The following is a 14,199-nucleotide window of genomic DNA, read 5'->3' on the forward strand; positions in this document are numbered from 1 at the left end:
GAATTGACAACATTTTCAATCGAATTGAAAGGTTGTAGTAAAACATTATCAAAACTGAAAGGCCGACATTCATCAGCAATCAAAATGCATAAAAGAAGTTTTTGCCGCAACACCATTCAACATTTATGGCTGCGATAAAAAACCAAATCCGCATAGGCGTCTACGAGCTGTATAGTATATAAATATATGTATGTATGAAGGTACATACACTTTTACTACTTCCGTGCTTTGCTTTTGTACTGTTAAATCCTAGAATACATTGCGCAAACGTTGCCAATTTCTCCTGCGAACCCACTTTATTTGCATACAAATTTCAAATAAGCAATACAAAAAAAACTTAAAAATTTAAATACAAATAAGTCGCCGCAGTAGTCACCACCGGTATTTCAAGCCACTTGCTGTGCCAGTAGTGCAATGTGCAACATTTTCTGGCACAAAGCCGCAACGGTCGACTTTGGTTTTGACATGTGGAGAAGAAGAAGAATAAGAGGTAATCAGGCAATAACAAACGAACGAGTATATAAGTTTTTGGCACTTATGCACAATGCTGGTACATACAAACATATGTATGTATGTGTGTATGGATGGATGGATGTACGTATATACCACACAGTCATGAGAAAAAGTCTTCATACCACTGTGCTTTGTATAACCTTCGAATAATGTTTTAATTCATAAAATTATTACTACATAACTTTTGAGTGTCGCTATCTAGATTTTAAAAATTATTATCGACGAATTTGTGATATTATCGAAAACCACTATAGAGTGTTTTTTTTAAGAGCTTGAGCGGACCATTTCCTTCCGTGCATACTCGTGGGACCAAAATTTGAATTATGGAACATAAAACCACTACGGAAGACGAGCTGCTGGCTTCTAGCCAGGTCACAATGATCGGACCCAGCACGTCGAGTGCTCACCATAGCACTCCACTGCTGAAACCGAGCCGTCTACAGCCAATAAACCAACAAACGCAATCTTCTTCTCCGGCAACTGGTAGGGATGCCAAAAAGAAAAATAAAAGATCCTCTGGGTCGCTGCTCAAAGCGCGCTACCTGAGAGCCAAATTCATTCTGGCTAAGATAGCTAAGAATGAATTAGCCGGTATACCACATGATCGCGACGCAGGGGACAAGGTCAGATATGCGGCCGTAGTTTCGGAGTACGAAACCATGGTCGCTAGGAAAACTTCCGACCTTCAATCATATAAAAATCCTCAGAAGTAACCAGGGGTTAAGCGTAATCGATCACAAGATGTGAGCGGGCAAGCTGCCAAGAAAATTAAAAATTTCTCGACTCAGGGAGTGGAGGGCCCTACAACAAGAGCGATGGTTGCGCCTGCGAGGGTTGCTTATAGCGAGGTGGCCTGGGATCACCTCCAAATTGCCCCCGTAGACGCAAAATTCCATAGTGGTAGGGAGGTGCTGGCCAATTGGGGTGCCATTGAGGGGCGGCTGTCAGAAATGATCGTCGAATACCTCATGGCAAACCGAGGGCAAGGCTAAACTTAAGATCTTCCCCGCGTCTGCTGTTCCGGATGGCAAACTGGACGGAATAGGGGAGGTAGCAAATCAGCTCGGCGAACTTCGGTCGTCTGCGAAGGACGCGGTACCCGAAGCCAAGAGCTCCATGAAATCCTCGGAGCTCGGCCATAAAACGGGCTCAGGTGAGCATCCTTTAACAAAGAAATGTTAAGGGTAGCTCAAATTAACTTTCGCCACTCTAGTTTAGCCACCGATAACCTCTGTGTCATCCTCAGGGAGGAAGACATATATATCTGCCTGATCCAAGAACCCTGGCAGTCTAAGATCATGGGCCTCCAGAGCAGACACCATGATCTTTTTTATGTCCAGCCGGAGGGTAAGCTTAGGGCTTGTATCCTCTTTAGAAATACTATTAATACCTTTCTGAGTTCTCATTTCACCTTACCAGACGTGACAGTAGTCCGTGTATAAGCATCTAGTGGCCGCTGCTATTATTTGATTTCTGACTACATGGCCCACGAAAATGCAGCAACTCCTGAGGAAGTGGGGCGTTTGGTGGACTCACCTTCATTTAATAAAGAAGCCATCCTCATCGGCTGTGACGCCAATGCGACACCTACCATTTGGGAACTAGCAAAATGCTTAAGGAATATTATAGGATATTATCATTTTCTCCGATAGTCAAGCCGCGATTAAGGCTCTGACGACACCATGGTGCAAAACGAAATTAGTAAACTCATGTAAAGAAGAGATGAAATATCTTGGGTGTGCAGGTAACATTTCTCTGATCTGGGTTCCAAGACATAGGAACATAGAGGGAAATGAAATTGCTGATGAGCTTGCCAGGAACGGGACTGAATTTACCTCAGATACCTCCTATCCGGTCATCGGCATCCCCTTGACAGTTGTTAAAGGGGAACTGCACAAATTATTTCTCAGGAAAGCGCAGAAAAGATAGAGCTCCATTTCTTCATGTGCTATTTCGAAAACCCTTTGGCCCCAATACGATATACGAAGGACTCAGAAAGTTCTTTAGACTCCTCGCCATTCAATTTCCAAACTCGTAGCTGTGTCCACCGGTCACTGGACGATCAGCTCACACGCGGAAAAGCTAGGGTTACCATTCAACCCCCATTGCAGAAGCTGTGGGGACCTTTGAGAGAAGGAGACTGTAGAGCATTTTCTCTGTGAATGTCCGAGTTTGGCAGCCAAAAGTCTAAGGTCACTGGGAGCTCCTTTCTTCGACAGCCTGGAGCAGTGCGCCAACCTAAATCCAATCGATCTTCTCCAGTATATCAACAGCTCTGGTTGGCTGTAGTTATCTGCCGTTGGAGGTCTCATAATGGTAGCAAAACGGCGCTTTAGTGCTACTTGAGGAGTGCCAGGTGCACTTCAACTATTTCACCTATCTACCTATACATATTCATAGTGTGTGTTGTCATTATTAATTTTGCTTATTTCATTTTTCTAACTTCTACGTTTCGTTCAAAATGAAACAAAAGCCAAAGAATCGTGTCATTATTTCGAAAAAAGCTGAAATAGGGCCGCATGTCGGAAAAATACGTCCAAAAAGTGTGCAAAAGTGAAGGGTTAGGATCATGTAAAAAGATTGTAGCACTCAATCCCAATGATAAACCAACTTTCAACTTTGCGTAAAACAACAAACAAGGCGCGTTTGTCGTATATTTGTGTGTCATATATTCCGCCTGGCAGCTCTGATGTCATATATAATACAGGGTAGGCCATTTAAAGCGGGTCCATCTGGCAACCCTATAACTTTTGACAGGAACGTCAGATCGACTAATGACATAGCGCGTTGGAAGCGTCAGTCCAAGACAATTTTTACCATGGAGCAGTACACTCCAAAAGAACGCGCTGAAATAATTCAGCTTTACATCCAAAATAACTTCTCAATTGTGAAAACTCAACGTGCGTTTAAAAAAAAAAATAAAGTTAAAAGTGCGCCATCCAAAAGCACTTTACAGCGTTTATACGCAAAATTTATTAACCACGGTAGTCTCAGCAATACCAGCCACGCATCCAGACAACGTACACGACGTTCTGCTGAAAATATCGAGGCTGTACGAGCCAGTGTTGAGGAGGCTCCGCGAACATCGAGTTATCGTCGTTCTCAGGAATTAGGCATCGCCAGGACAACACTCAGGCGCATAATTCGCATCGATTTGAAAATGTTTCCGTACAAAATTCAAATGGCACAAAAATTAAACCCGCTACAATCGATTTTTTGAAGCCATTGTTCCCTGGAAGGTTGATTTCGAAAAATGGTGATTTTCCGTGGCCACCGAGATCACCAGATTTGACGCCACCGGACTTTTATTTGTGGGGTTATCTGAAATCCAAGGTATACATCAACAAGCCAAGGACTCTAACTCAACTTAAAAACAATATCCGACGCGAAATCGCCGCCATACCGGCCGAAATATTGGCCAAAACGATGGAAAACGCCGAAAAAAGGACACATTTGGCCATCAAGCCCAGAGGCAAACATTTGAAGGATATCATTTTCAAAAACTAGCTGGAACAAATCTCCTTGAATCAAAATAAATGATTTTTCATATCAACACAAAAAAAAATGTTTTTTTCAATGTTTTTTTTCAGAAACAAATGGGCCCGCTTTAAATGGCCTACCCTGTATAAGACAATATCCGAGCTCTATATGGGAAAGTAGATGACAGTCAACTTTGTGCCCGAATAATTTTGTAATTACACAAAATCTAAGAAAAACTGTTCAAATATACCTGCGTCCCGTCATCTTAAAGAGGTTTCAGCGAATTCCATTTCTGATGCTGCCAAACTCTTTACAAATTTTTTTTTTCTTCGTATTTTATTTCAGGCAATACGGATTTTGAGTTTTCTCATGAAGATATCCTGTCTAATTTAGATACTCCCATCAACTTTGGGAAACTAAATTTGGCTGACGAGAATGTCATTATTGACATAAATCAGCTTAAGCCGTCCACTAGTACCGATGTTGACGGTGTATCGGTTATTCTAATTAAAAGTTGTCCAGCTTTAATTACGTCTTTGAAGCACATTTTCAACATGTCACTTTCCGCCGGAGTTTACATTGAAGACTGTAAATTAACTTACATTACGCCTATCCTTAAAAGGGGCAATTAAAATAATATTGAAAATTATAGGCCGATTTCCAAACTATCTACCATACAGTTTCGAAATTATTTGAGTATATAGTCAAGGACAAAATATACTTTGCTGTTAAACATTTGCTATGTCCCTCTAAACATGGATTAATTCCGGCCAGATTAACGGATTTAGCTGTCATTTCAAATGGATGGGATCTATACAGATTGCTCTAAGGCATTTGATAGGGTATCTCACGCAATATCTATAGCTGAACTTAAGCGTTTCGGCTTTCTTTTCTCAATTTCTGAAGTGGTTAGTTTTCTATCACAATAATAGGCACTGTGTCGTTCAACTAGATAATGTGTCTTCTTATTCTTTTATTGCTTCGTCTGGTATTCCCCAAGGTAGTGTCCTAGGTCCGCTACCATTTACCCACTTCATTAACGATATTTCTTCCTGTCTTTCATTGTATAATTTTCTTTTATACGCGGATGATCTACGAATCTATTACGAATTTAAATGTCCAGAAGATTCATCCATTCTCCAGTGTGAGTTGAATAACTTATATAGTTGGTATGTGCGTAATCGTTTGTTCCTAAACATTAATAAAGGTCATTTTATTTCGTAGGCGAAAGTTTTTAATGTTGCTCCAACAGCTTACTACATCTCGAACACGCCGCTAAAGTCAATTAAAGGACCTGGGTGTTTATTTTGACTCCAAACTCAACTTCACCACCCACATATACTTTTTTCCTTCTATTATAAATCATTGCGAACGATGTAAAGGGTGGTTAAGTTTCAAGGGCCGGTGTTGATTTTGAATAAAATATAATTTTTTTAGGATACTATTGTCATTTATCTTTATTATGATAATATTGCTATGGCTTAATTACGCATAGAACAAAATATCGTCGGTCAAATGGCCGCCGCGGCCTCGGCGGATAACCTCCATCCGATGGTCCAAATTTTCGATGATGCTGAGGCATAATTGAGGTTCTATGCCCTTAATGTGCCGAATTATCTCATCCTTTAGCTCTTGAATTGTTGCTGGCTTATCGACGTACAGCTTTTCTTTCAAATAACCTTAAAGAAAGAAGTCCAACGGTGTCAAATCACATGATCTTGGCGGCCAATTGACATCGCCCCGACGTGAAATTATTCGGCCATCAAATTTTTCGCGCAAAAGAGCCATTATTTCGTTAGCTGTGTGGCAAGTGGCACAGTCCTGTTAAAACCACCTATCGCCCACATCCATATCTTCCGATTCGGGCCATAAAATCTTCGTTATTATCTCACGATAGCGAACACTATTCACAGTAACTGCCTGACCGGCCTCATTTTGGAAAAAATACGGCAAAATAATGCCGCCGGCCCATAAACCGCACCAAACAGTCACTCTTTGTGGGTGCATAGGTTTTTCGGCAATCACTCTTGGATTATCATTCGGCCAAACGTGGCAATTCTACTTATTGACGAATCCACTGAGGTGAAAATGTGCCTCATCACTGAAGATGATTTTCTTCGAAAATTGGTCATTCACTGTTGCCATTTCCTGCCACCATTCTGACCATTGACGACGCTTGAAATGGTCAAGAGGCTTTAGTTCTTGAGTCAATTGCACCTTGTAAGCATGCAAATGCAAGTCTAATGTTCATCAACGACGAGCATGAAAGCTGCACTTGTGGGGCACGACGACGAATTGAGGTGGACGGCTCGTCAACCACACTATCGCGAACAGCAGCAATATTTTCTGCAGTACGAGCTGCGCGAGTATGCACTGGTGTTTTTACATCTCCTACAGACCCGGTTTGCTCAAACTTTTGCACAATTTTTCCAATTATACGCAAATTTGGACGATTAAATTGACGGAAAATATCACGAAGTGCGCGATATGCATTTTGATTTGAACGCCCGTTTTCATAATAAGCCAAAATAACTTTACCGCGTTGCTCGATTGGTTACCTTTCCATAGTTCAAAGTGAATTAGTCTGGAATTGAAAAATGTCAAATAAAATGTAAAAAACAATCTTAACGTTAAGGTGTGGGTTACATTCAACGTCGGCCCTTGAAATTTAACCACCCTTTACCTTCAGGCACTCTGAGACGCCTTTTGAAATTTGCGTGTAACTGCGAAAATATTCACCGGAACGAAATTAAATTTTCTGTGTGTTTTCTTAAATATATATACATTAAGAATATGAAATAAAAAAATCGATTTTATGAAAATTCTAACTGTATAAAACCCCTTCATTCAGATTTTTAAAAATAAGTTTTAACGCTGAATTCTTTAACTGTGAGCAACAAGAATCGCCCATTAATTTAATACCTTCTTACATAAGTCTCGAATAATCAAATGAGTGACGGCTGAAGATCGTGCCATGTTACTTAAAAGACCTTAATAAGTCTGAACTTTTTGGCTTGCTAATTTGCAGATTCCGGGCATCTTCCAAGCAAACAGAAATTCTAGCTATGGAACCAGAAAACCCAAAATAATGAACTTTGATACAGTAACACAAAAAGTCAAAGCCTGCCTTGTGGTGAAAAGTGGTAGGTATTGGAAAAGGAGGCGTGCCATCTCCCATACAAACTTAAATCTCAGATCATGGCATTGACAAATTGACACATTTTATCACAGGAAAAATTAAAAAGAAAATGCGTTTTGAGCTCAATGCAGAATTTCCGTATTTGTCTCTTCGTATTTTGTCAAGATAATTATTTGTAAGCCAGTGTTACGCATTTAAAACTTTGGAAAAGTTTGGATGATGTTACACTTAGTCCGAAAAACCTTAAACTTATGACAGTTTTGGAGCTTAATATTTCATGAAGGATCCATTTGGCAATGACAATGAATTTGTGCAAGCATTGGGTGTTTTTTCAACTGCATGGGAACTATTGATATCAATAACTATGGTTTGTCTGCTGAGAATGGCAAAATCTGTTGACACTCCTGTTCAGTGAGATCTGGCAAGCCATCAGGAATCGTTTAACGCCAAAACAACACTTCCAAATTAAGGGTATTTACTTTGGAAAAAAAAAAAATCTGTACGCGAAGTTCATTTTAAGTGCGGTTTACGCGCTGGCGACATTATCGGCCCTTATTTTTTTTCGGAATGAAGAAGGAGTTGCCTTTACGGTGAATGACAGCGCCAGCGTCGCGCCATGCAGACGGAATTTTTGTCTCCGAAAACTAATAACCTAAGCATTTACGACATATTTGGTTCCAATACGATGACGCAACTTCCCATATATCCCACTTAAAAATCGAGTAATTGCAATATTCCAGCCACTATTGTCGCCAAACGGTCAGATTTATTGAAAAAAGTTATCAAAAATTGGACTGCTCGAATGGGCCATACAACTCGTAGCCACGGTAGATATATGCTGGATGCCATATGCAAAAAATAAATGCTAGGAAATTATCTACCAGCTTATAAGAAATAAAAAAAATACCAGAATTAAAAAAATTCCAACAAAAAGAATGGACACGAAACCATAACATTTATATAAGCTATTAAAACAATTTTTCTTTTACTTTTTTTTCATTATTAAGCACACCATGCTAAACAAAAAACTCATATCAATACTCTTTGCTATAAACAAGATGACGCAATTTAGATTTGACTCCTCTCATTAGGCGGTGGACATTAGTTTTTGATACGGTATCTGCTGCTCTCTGCCAATTCATTTTAAACTGCTGCTCATTTTTAATTATTTTTTCAGTTTTCACAATTGCTTAATATTTTCCAATGGGTCACAATTGTAGACAGTTTAGTGGGTTGTGGTCCTTTCGAAGAATATTACCCCGGGATTTCCATACCAGCTCATAGCAGGATGGCTATAATAATACGATGCTAGATCGGACAAGAACAGAACTAAGCCTTTATTTTATGAATGGCAGCAAACGTTTTTATAAACACTTCTTCAAATAAATTTCTTGATTTATGATGATAAAAGTAAACTTAGAGTAAGAGAAATCAAAAACTAAGGAAGAAGAATACGCATTAAAGTGAGCTAGCGACCTTCTAAAAGGAACATTCATTCATAAACAGTTTTAGCAATATCCACAAGAAACAGTTAATTACAACGGAAAATGCGTGAGGGAATATTAAAAGAAGACAAAACACATCGACAACAGAACTCGCCTAGACTCTAAGGGCATTGGATTTATTATTTATTTAGATTATCAATAAAGAGTGAGCCCGATAAGACGGAATGGAATCAACGAATTTCATCGAGCGCAAAGCAAAACGCACAAAAACACAGACTCTAATCGATTAACATAGACTGCATGAAATGGACTCCAAAAGAATACCGCGTATTTTAACCTGGTTCGAACTAAGAACGAGCACAACAGTTTGAGAGTTTGAGATCAGAAAAACGACGAATAAAGGGTCCTTTAAGCCTTTAGCTCGTTCGCATTGATAAACTACATTTATCTACTACAACATAAACTTTATTCTTTCTGAAGGTTAAATTTCAAGGGACGATGTTGAATATAAATCACTTCGTGATTTTTTCGTCCAAATGTGCGTACAATCGGAACAATTGTACAAAAGTTTGAGCAAACCGGGTTTGTAGGAGATGTCAAAACACCAGTGCATACTCGCACAGCTCGTACTGCAGAAAATATTGCTGCTGCTCGCGATAGTGTGGTTGACGAGCCGTCCACCTCAACTCGTCGTCGTGCCCAACAATTGCACCTCTCACGCTCGTCGTTGATGACCATTATGCATAAAGATTTGCATTTACACGCTTACAAGGCGCAATTGAGTCAAGAACTAAAGTCTTTTGACCATTTCAATCGTCGTCAATGGTCAGAATGGTGGCAGGCAATGGCAACAGTGAATGATCAATTTTCGAAGAAGATCATCTTCAGTGATGAGGCACATTTTCACCTCAGTGGATTCGTCAATAAGCCGAATCGTCGCATTTAGGCGAATGATAATTCAAGAGTGATTGCCGAAAAACCAATGCACCCACAAAGAGTGACTGTTTGGTGTGGTTTATGGGCCGGCGGCATCATTGGGCCGTATTTCTTCCAAAATGAGGCCGGTCAGGCAGTTACTGTGAATAGTGTTCGCTATCGTGAGATGATAACGAACTTTTTATGGCCCTAATTGGAAGATATGGATGTGGACGATATGTGGTTTCAACAGGACTGTGCCACTTGCCACACAGCTAACGTAATAATGGCTCTTTTGCGCGAAAAATTTGATGGCCGAATAATCTCACGTCGTGGCGATGTCAATTGGCCGCCAAGATCATGTGATTTGACACCGTTGGACTTCTTTCTTTGGGGTTATTTGAAAGAATACCTTAAACGTCGATAAGCCAGCAACAATTTAAGAGCTAAAGGATGAGATAATTCGGCACATTAAGGGCATAGAACCTCAATTATGCCCCAGCGTCATCGAAAATTTGGACCATCGGATGGAGGTGTGCCGCCGAGGCCGTGGCGGCAATTTGGCCAATATTTTGTTCCATGCGTAATTGAGCCATACCAATATTATCATAATAAAGACAAGTGATAATAATTTGTTAAAAAAAATTCTATTATGTTCAAAATCAACACCGGCCCTTGAAACTTAACCACCCTATACAGGGCCGGGCGGCAGCGCGTTTTACTCAAAAGGGTCTTTTCAAAATCGGTGACCAACATCACTCGAAAATGGCTAAACCGATTAGCCTTAAATTTTAACACGAAATTCTTAAATAGATTTTTTAGTAATTAATCGAAGATTTTTTCTCACCGATAATTTTTTTTTTTTCATAAACAATTTAAGGCCGAAATTTTGGTCAAAAATCAATTTTTTGCTTTTGAGAAACTGCAATTGTGTCAAAAAACTATATTTTGCTTATTCCTTGGGCCTTTTACTAGATTTAACATTACTTTAACGAAATCTGTTTGGTTTTTTACTTTGAGAGGATCCAGTTCAGAGATAGAGTGGCCACCGCAAAACGTCTGTTCTGAGAGGAACTCCCGGAGATCAGCTGTAGCTCCTTTCCAAATAAATATTTTTACTAATACTAAGTCTTAAAATACAATTAAAAAATAACATAATTTGTGTAAAAATTTTTAGATCAATAAATTTAAAAGTTTTCTCACAAAAAACAAAATTTTAAAATTTTTACTTCAATACTCTGGAGGTCTTAAACTTTTGAGCAATACTGTTAATACATATGTATATGCACACACATTTGTTTGTTGCTTATATGTATGTACGTACTTATGTGCTCTAATGTAAGTAAAATGTTGAAAATACAAAAGTAAGTACTTGACTCGCATGCCTTTGCCGGCAGTGCATTGCTTTTCTTGCCACATATTAGGAATTTACCAGCGTGATCTTAGTAACCCTTTTTCACTTTTTCAGGGTCCCACATGCCTCTGTGCAAATGCACAATAATTGATTATTAAATTCCATATATGTACACACATTTGCCGTTCGTTTGTTGCTCTTGCGTTTTCTCCATGTTTTTTTGCTTCAAATCTTATCGCTCACTTTTTGTTTTTCCCCCCTTTTTTTCTTTGCCTCTTACAATTCGGCTTGTTTGCCGCTTATAGACTCCAACCATTCGACTCCCCACTAATGCGCTTTGCTTTAAATTGGCTCACTGTGCTTACTTTTCTGTTTCATTTTTTTTATTTTTTATTTTTTTTTTTTGTTGCCCTCTTAACGCTTATTGTCGCACTCGTTGCATTTGCCGTTGTACGGTGTGTTTGTATGTATGTATTATGGTAATGTTCTAAGAAATGCATAAATTCCAAGCTTTTATTGCATTTTTAGTGCTCTGTCGTTTCGCTGTCCGACTGTTCACTTCACATTGACTTCCCTCGTCGTTGGTGAACGGAAACGTTACCAGACAAATGCTCGTTATCCGCCCTACGGTTGTTCGCTGGAAGCACTCATTTACATACAACAACAACAAACACAAATGTGCCTTTATAGCACATTTGTAAAAATTTGGTAGGATTTCTATTTTTTTTTTTTTTTTTGTTTTTCTTAATGGCCTGGGAATTACATTTTGTACTCTTTTACTTTAGGTTTTTTCTGCTTTGTGCTGATATATTTTTGGTTTTAAGCAACATTGAGGGGATAGGGTAAGTCTTAATAGCCATACAAATTCTATTGTTTATGCTTTTATATGGATTGTATAAAGAATTTTGTTAAAAGTTAAAAGCAAGTCTATATAACTAAAGCATCTAAAGCATAGTTGTTTTTACCCTAAAGGTTCGTTCGATTAGGTTGCACTGACAGGCCATGGAATAGCTGCGCATAGACTGAAACCTTCCGTAAAAATAGATGAAGTAACAATTCTGAATATTTCTCGCTTTCTTTGGACGATAAAATTTCCATAGTTCAAACTATCCCATTTTCGGTTCCTGCGCTATGGAATAAGTGCTCACATGCCGGACCCACTCCACAATTTCTACGATTCTATCAACGCATACGACGTTTGTTACCATCACGAAAATGTTGGAAGCGGCACTTTGCTGGTGGATTCGATACTGTATTGAATTAGTAAGCAGTGGATAAAATTTTAGTGGACTGGTTCGTCTTTTCACTTTGATCGTAGAGCTACCGAAAGGTGTTTATGTATATTTTCTATCTTTTTAACTCCATTTTGAGTCGCTGTAATGCACAGCTGGATTTACTAAACATAAAGTTGTTTAATATTTGAAACGTTTTTTTTCTGTGTTCACTTCTCTCGGGCCTCGACAAGACTCTACCATCGTACACGGTTCTGCGCTAATGTTTTTGCACCATCCTATGAGATATCGGCATCTACTAGTTCGCGCAGCATCGACCTTCTCCAAGTGTTTTTTGGTCGACCGCGACCGCTGCCCCCTTGCGGGTTCCAGTCCAGAGCCATTTTCGTGATGCCACCTGGAAGTTTCCTCAATAAGTGACCTGTCCGTCCATCGCCATTTTCTGGTTTTGATTTGCCTAAGAATGGGCTCCTCGTTCGTTAATCTCCACAGTGCGTCGTTACTGCTGTTGTTTGGCCAGAATATTCTGCAGGTGATGCAGATGCATTTGTTGATGAAGGATTGTAACCTCTGTGTGATGATGTTAGAGACCAGCCATGTTTCGCTTCCAACCAACAGTACTGCCTTCAAAATATTCGTAGTTTAGTACGCCTAGACACGTGCGAACTGCCCCATTCTCTATGCATTCGCCCGAATGCCGCTCTTTCTTTGTTTAGCCTGCAGTTGACATCTTCATCTGCTGCACCATCTGCCGTGATGGTACAGCTGAGGTAGCAGAAGCTTTCCACGAATTCCACCGGGCATTTGTCAACCAATATCTGCCTTGCGTTATTGTGGTTAACTCTCATGGCCTTGGTCTTGGCGATGTTGACCTCCAAACCGACAGTGCGCGACTAGTTTGTTCGCCTTCGCTTGTATGTTAGAGAGTTTGTGAAAGAGGAGACAGATGCCATCGGCGAAGTCCAAGTCCTCAAGATGTCTGGTGAAACTCCATACGATGCCTTCTTTGTGCACGGTCAGTTGGCTCATGACGTCATCACGGACGATGGCGAATTTGAAACGTATTATCATCTTTAAATCGCCGTAAGATATCACCGGGAGTAAATGATATACAATTTAAGCCGACTCCGAACGACAGATATTTTTTATGATGAGCTTTTTCATAGCAGAAATACACTCGGAGAATTTCCATAGGCTCCCGAAAGGCGACCTCTGTTAGAAAACACTTTTTCTGGTGTTTCAAGGGTTGAACCCACGTAGTTCCAAATGGCAGTCACGCACCAACCCATTCGGCTACGACGGTCGCCCAACTTTTTAACTGCCTTTTTTCCAGCAACCCAACATCCACCGTTCAAGTGACCCACCATCTCCTTCTGAACCGTTTCCTATCGCGAGCTTGGATATAAGACGTGTCCTATGAAGCAGTGCCTAATCAGTAGTGATATATGGTCAGACACTATGTACCGAATGCAGAGGTGTGACCAACATCAGACCGCTAATTCGCTCTCGTCATTTTGAAGGAATCAGCTGATTTGCTTACGTCATCGGGCTTGTGACCGCTCTTTGTTTACAAAAAAATGAGATTATGTTGGTGATATATGAAAAAAGTTAACGAAGCCCTCATTCATGTTACTTTGTTGTCGTCTGAACTACAACTGATTCGAAGAGCGTAGGAATACATGTAAAATGAGCACGCAGAATTCTGATGTCGAACCCTAACAAGGATGGACAAGCCCAAAAATCTATAATATCATCCTTAGATATACGCACCGTACTGCATTCAATAAGGAATAACATAGAGCTAAAATCTCGAACAAAAATTATTTTTTTATACAAGGTTGTTCAATAAGTTTTCCGTTTAGATAAGGAAACACAATTTTATGGTTTCAAATACACTTTACTATTCAGTATAGTCTCCCTGAACTTCAATACACTTGTTCTAACGAGATTCTAATTTTGAATTCCATTCCTGAAGTGAGAATCAGGCAGCACTGCAAAATACGCTGCCACTGCTGTTATGACCTCATTATTTGATTAAAACCGCTATCCACGCGTGAATTCTTTTAGGTCTGGAAGCAGGTGCAAATCGCTGGGGGCCAAATCTGGTGTATTCGGTTGATG

This window comes from Anastrepha obliqua, chromosome 1 (assembly GCF_027943255.1).
Source record: "Anastrepha obliqua isolate idAnaObli1 chromosome 1, idAnaObli1_1.0, whole genome shotgun sequence".
Classification (NCBI taxonomy): Eukaryota; Metazoa; Arthropoda; class Insecta; order Diptera; family Tephritidae; genus Anastrepha; species Anastrepha obliqua.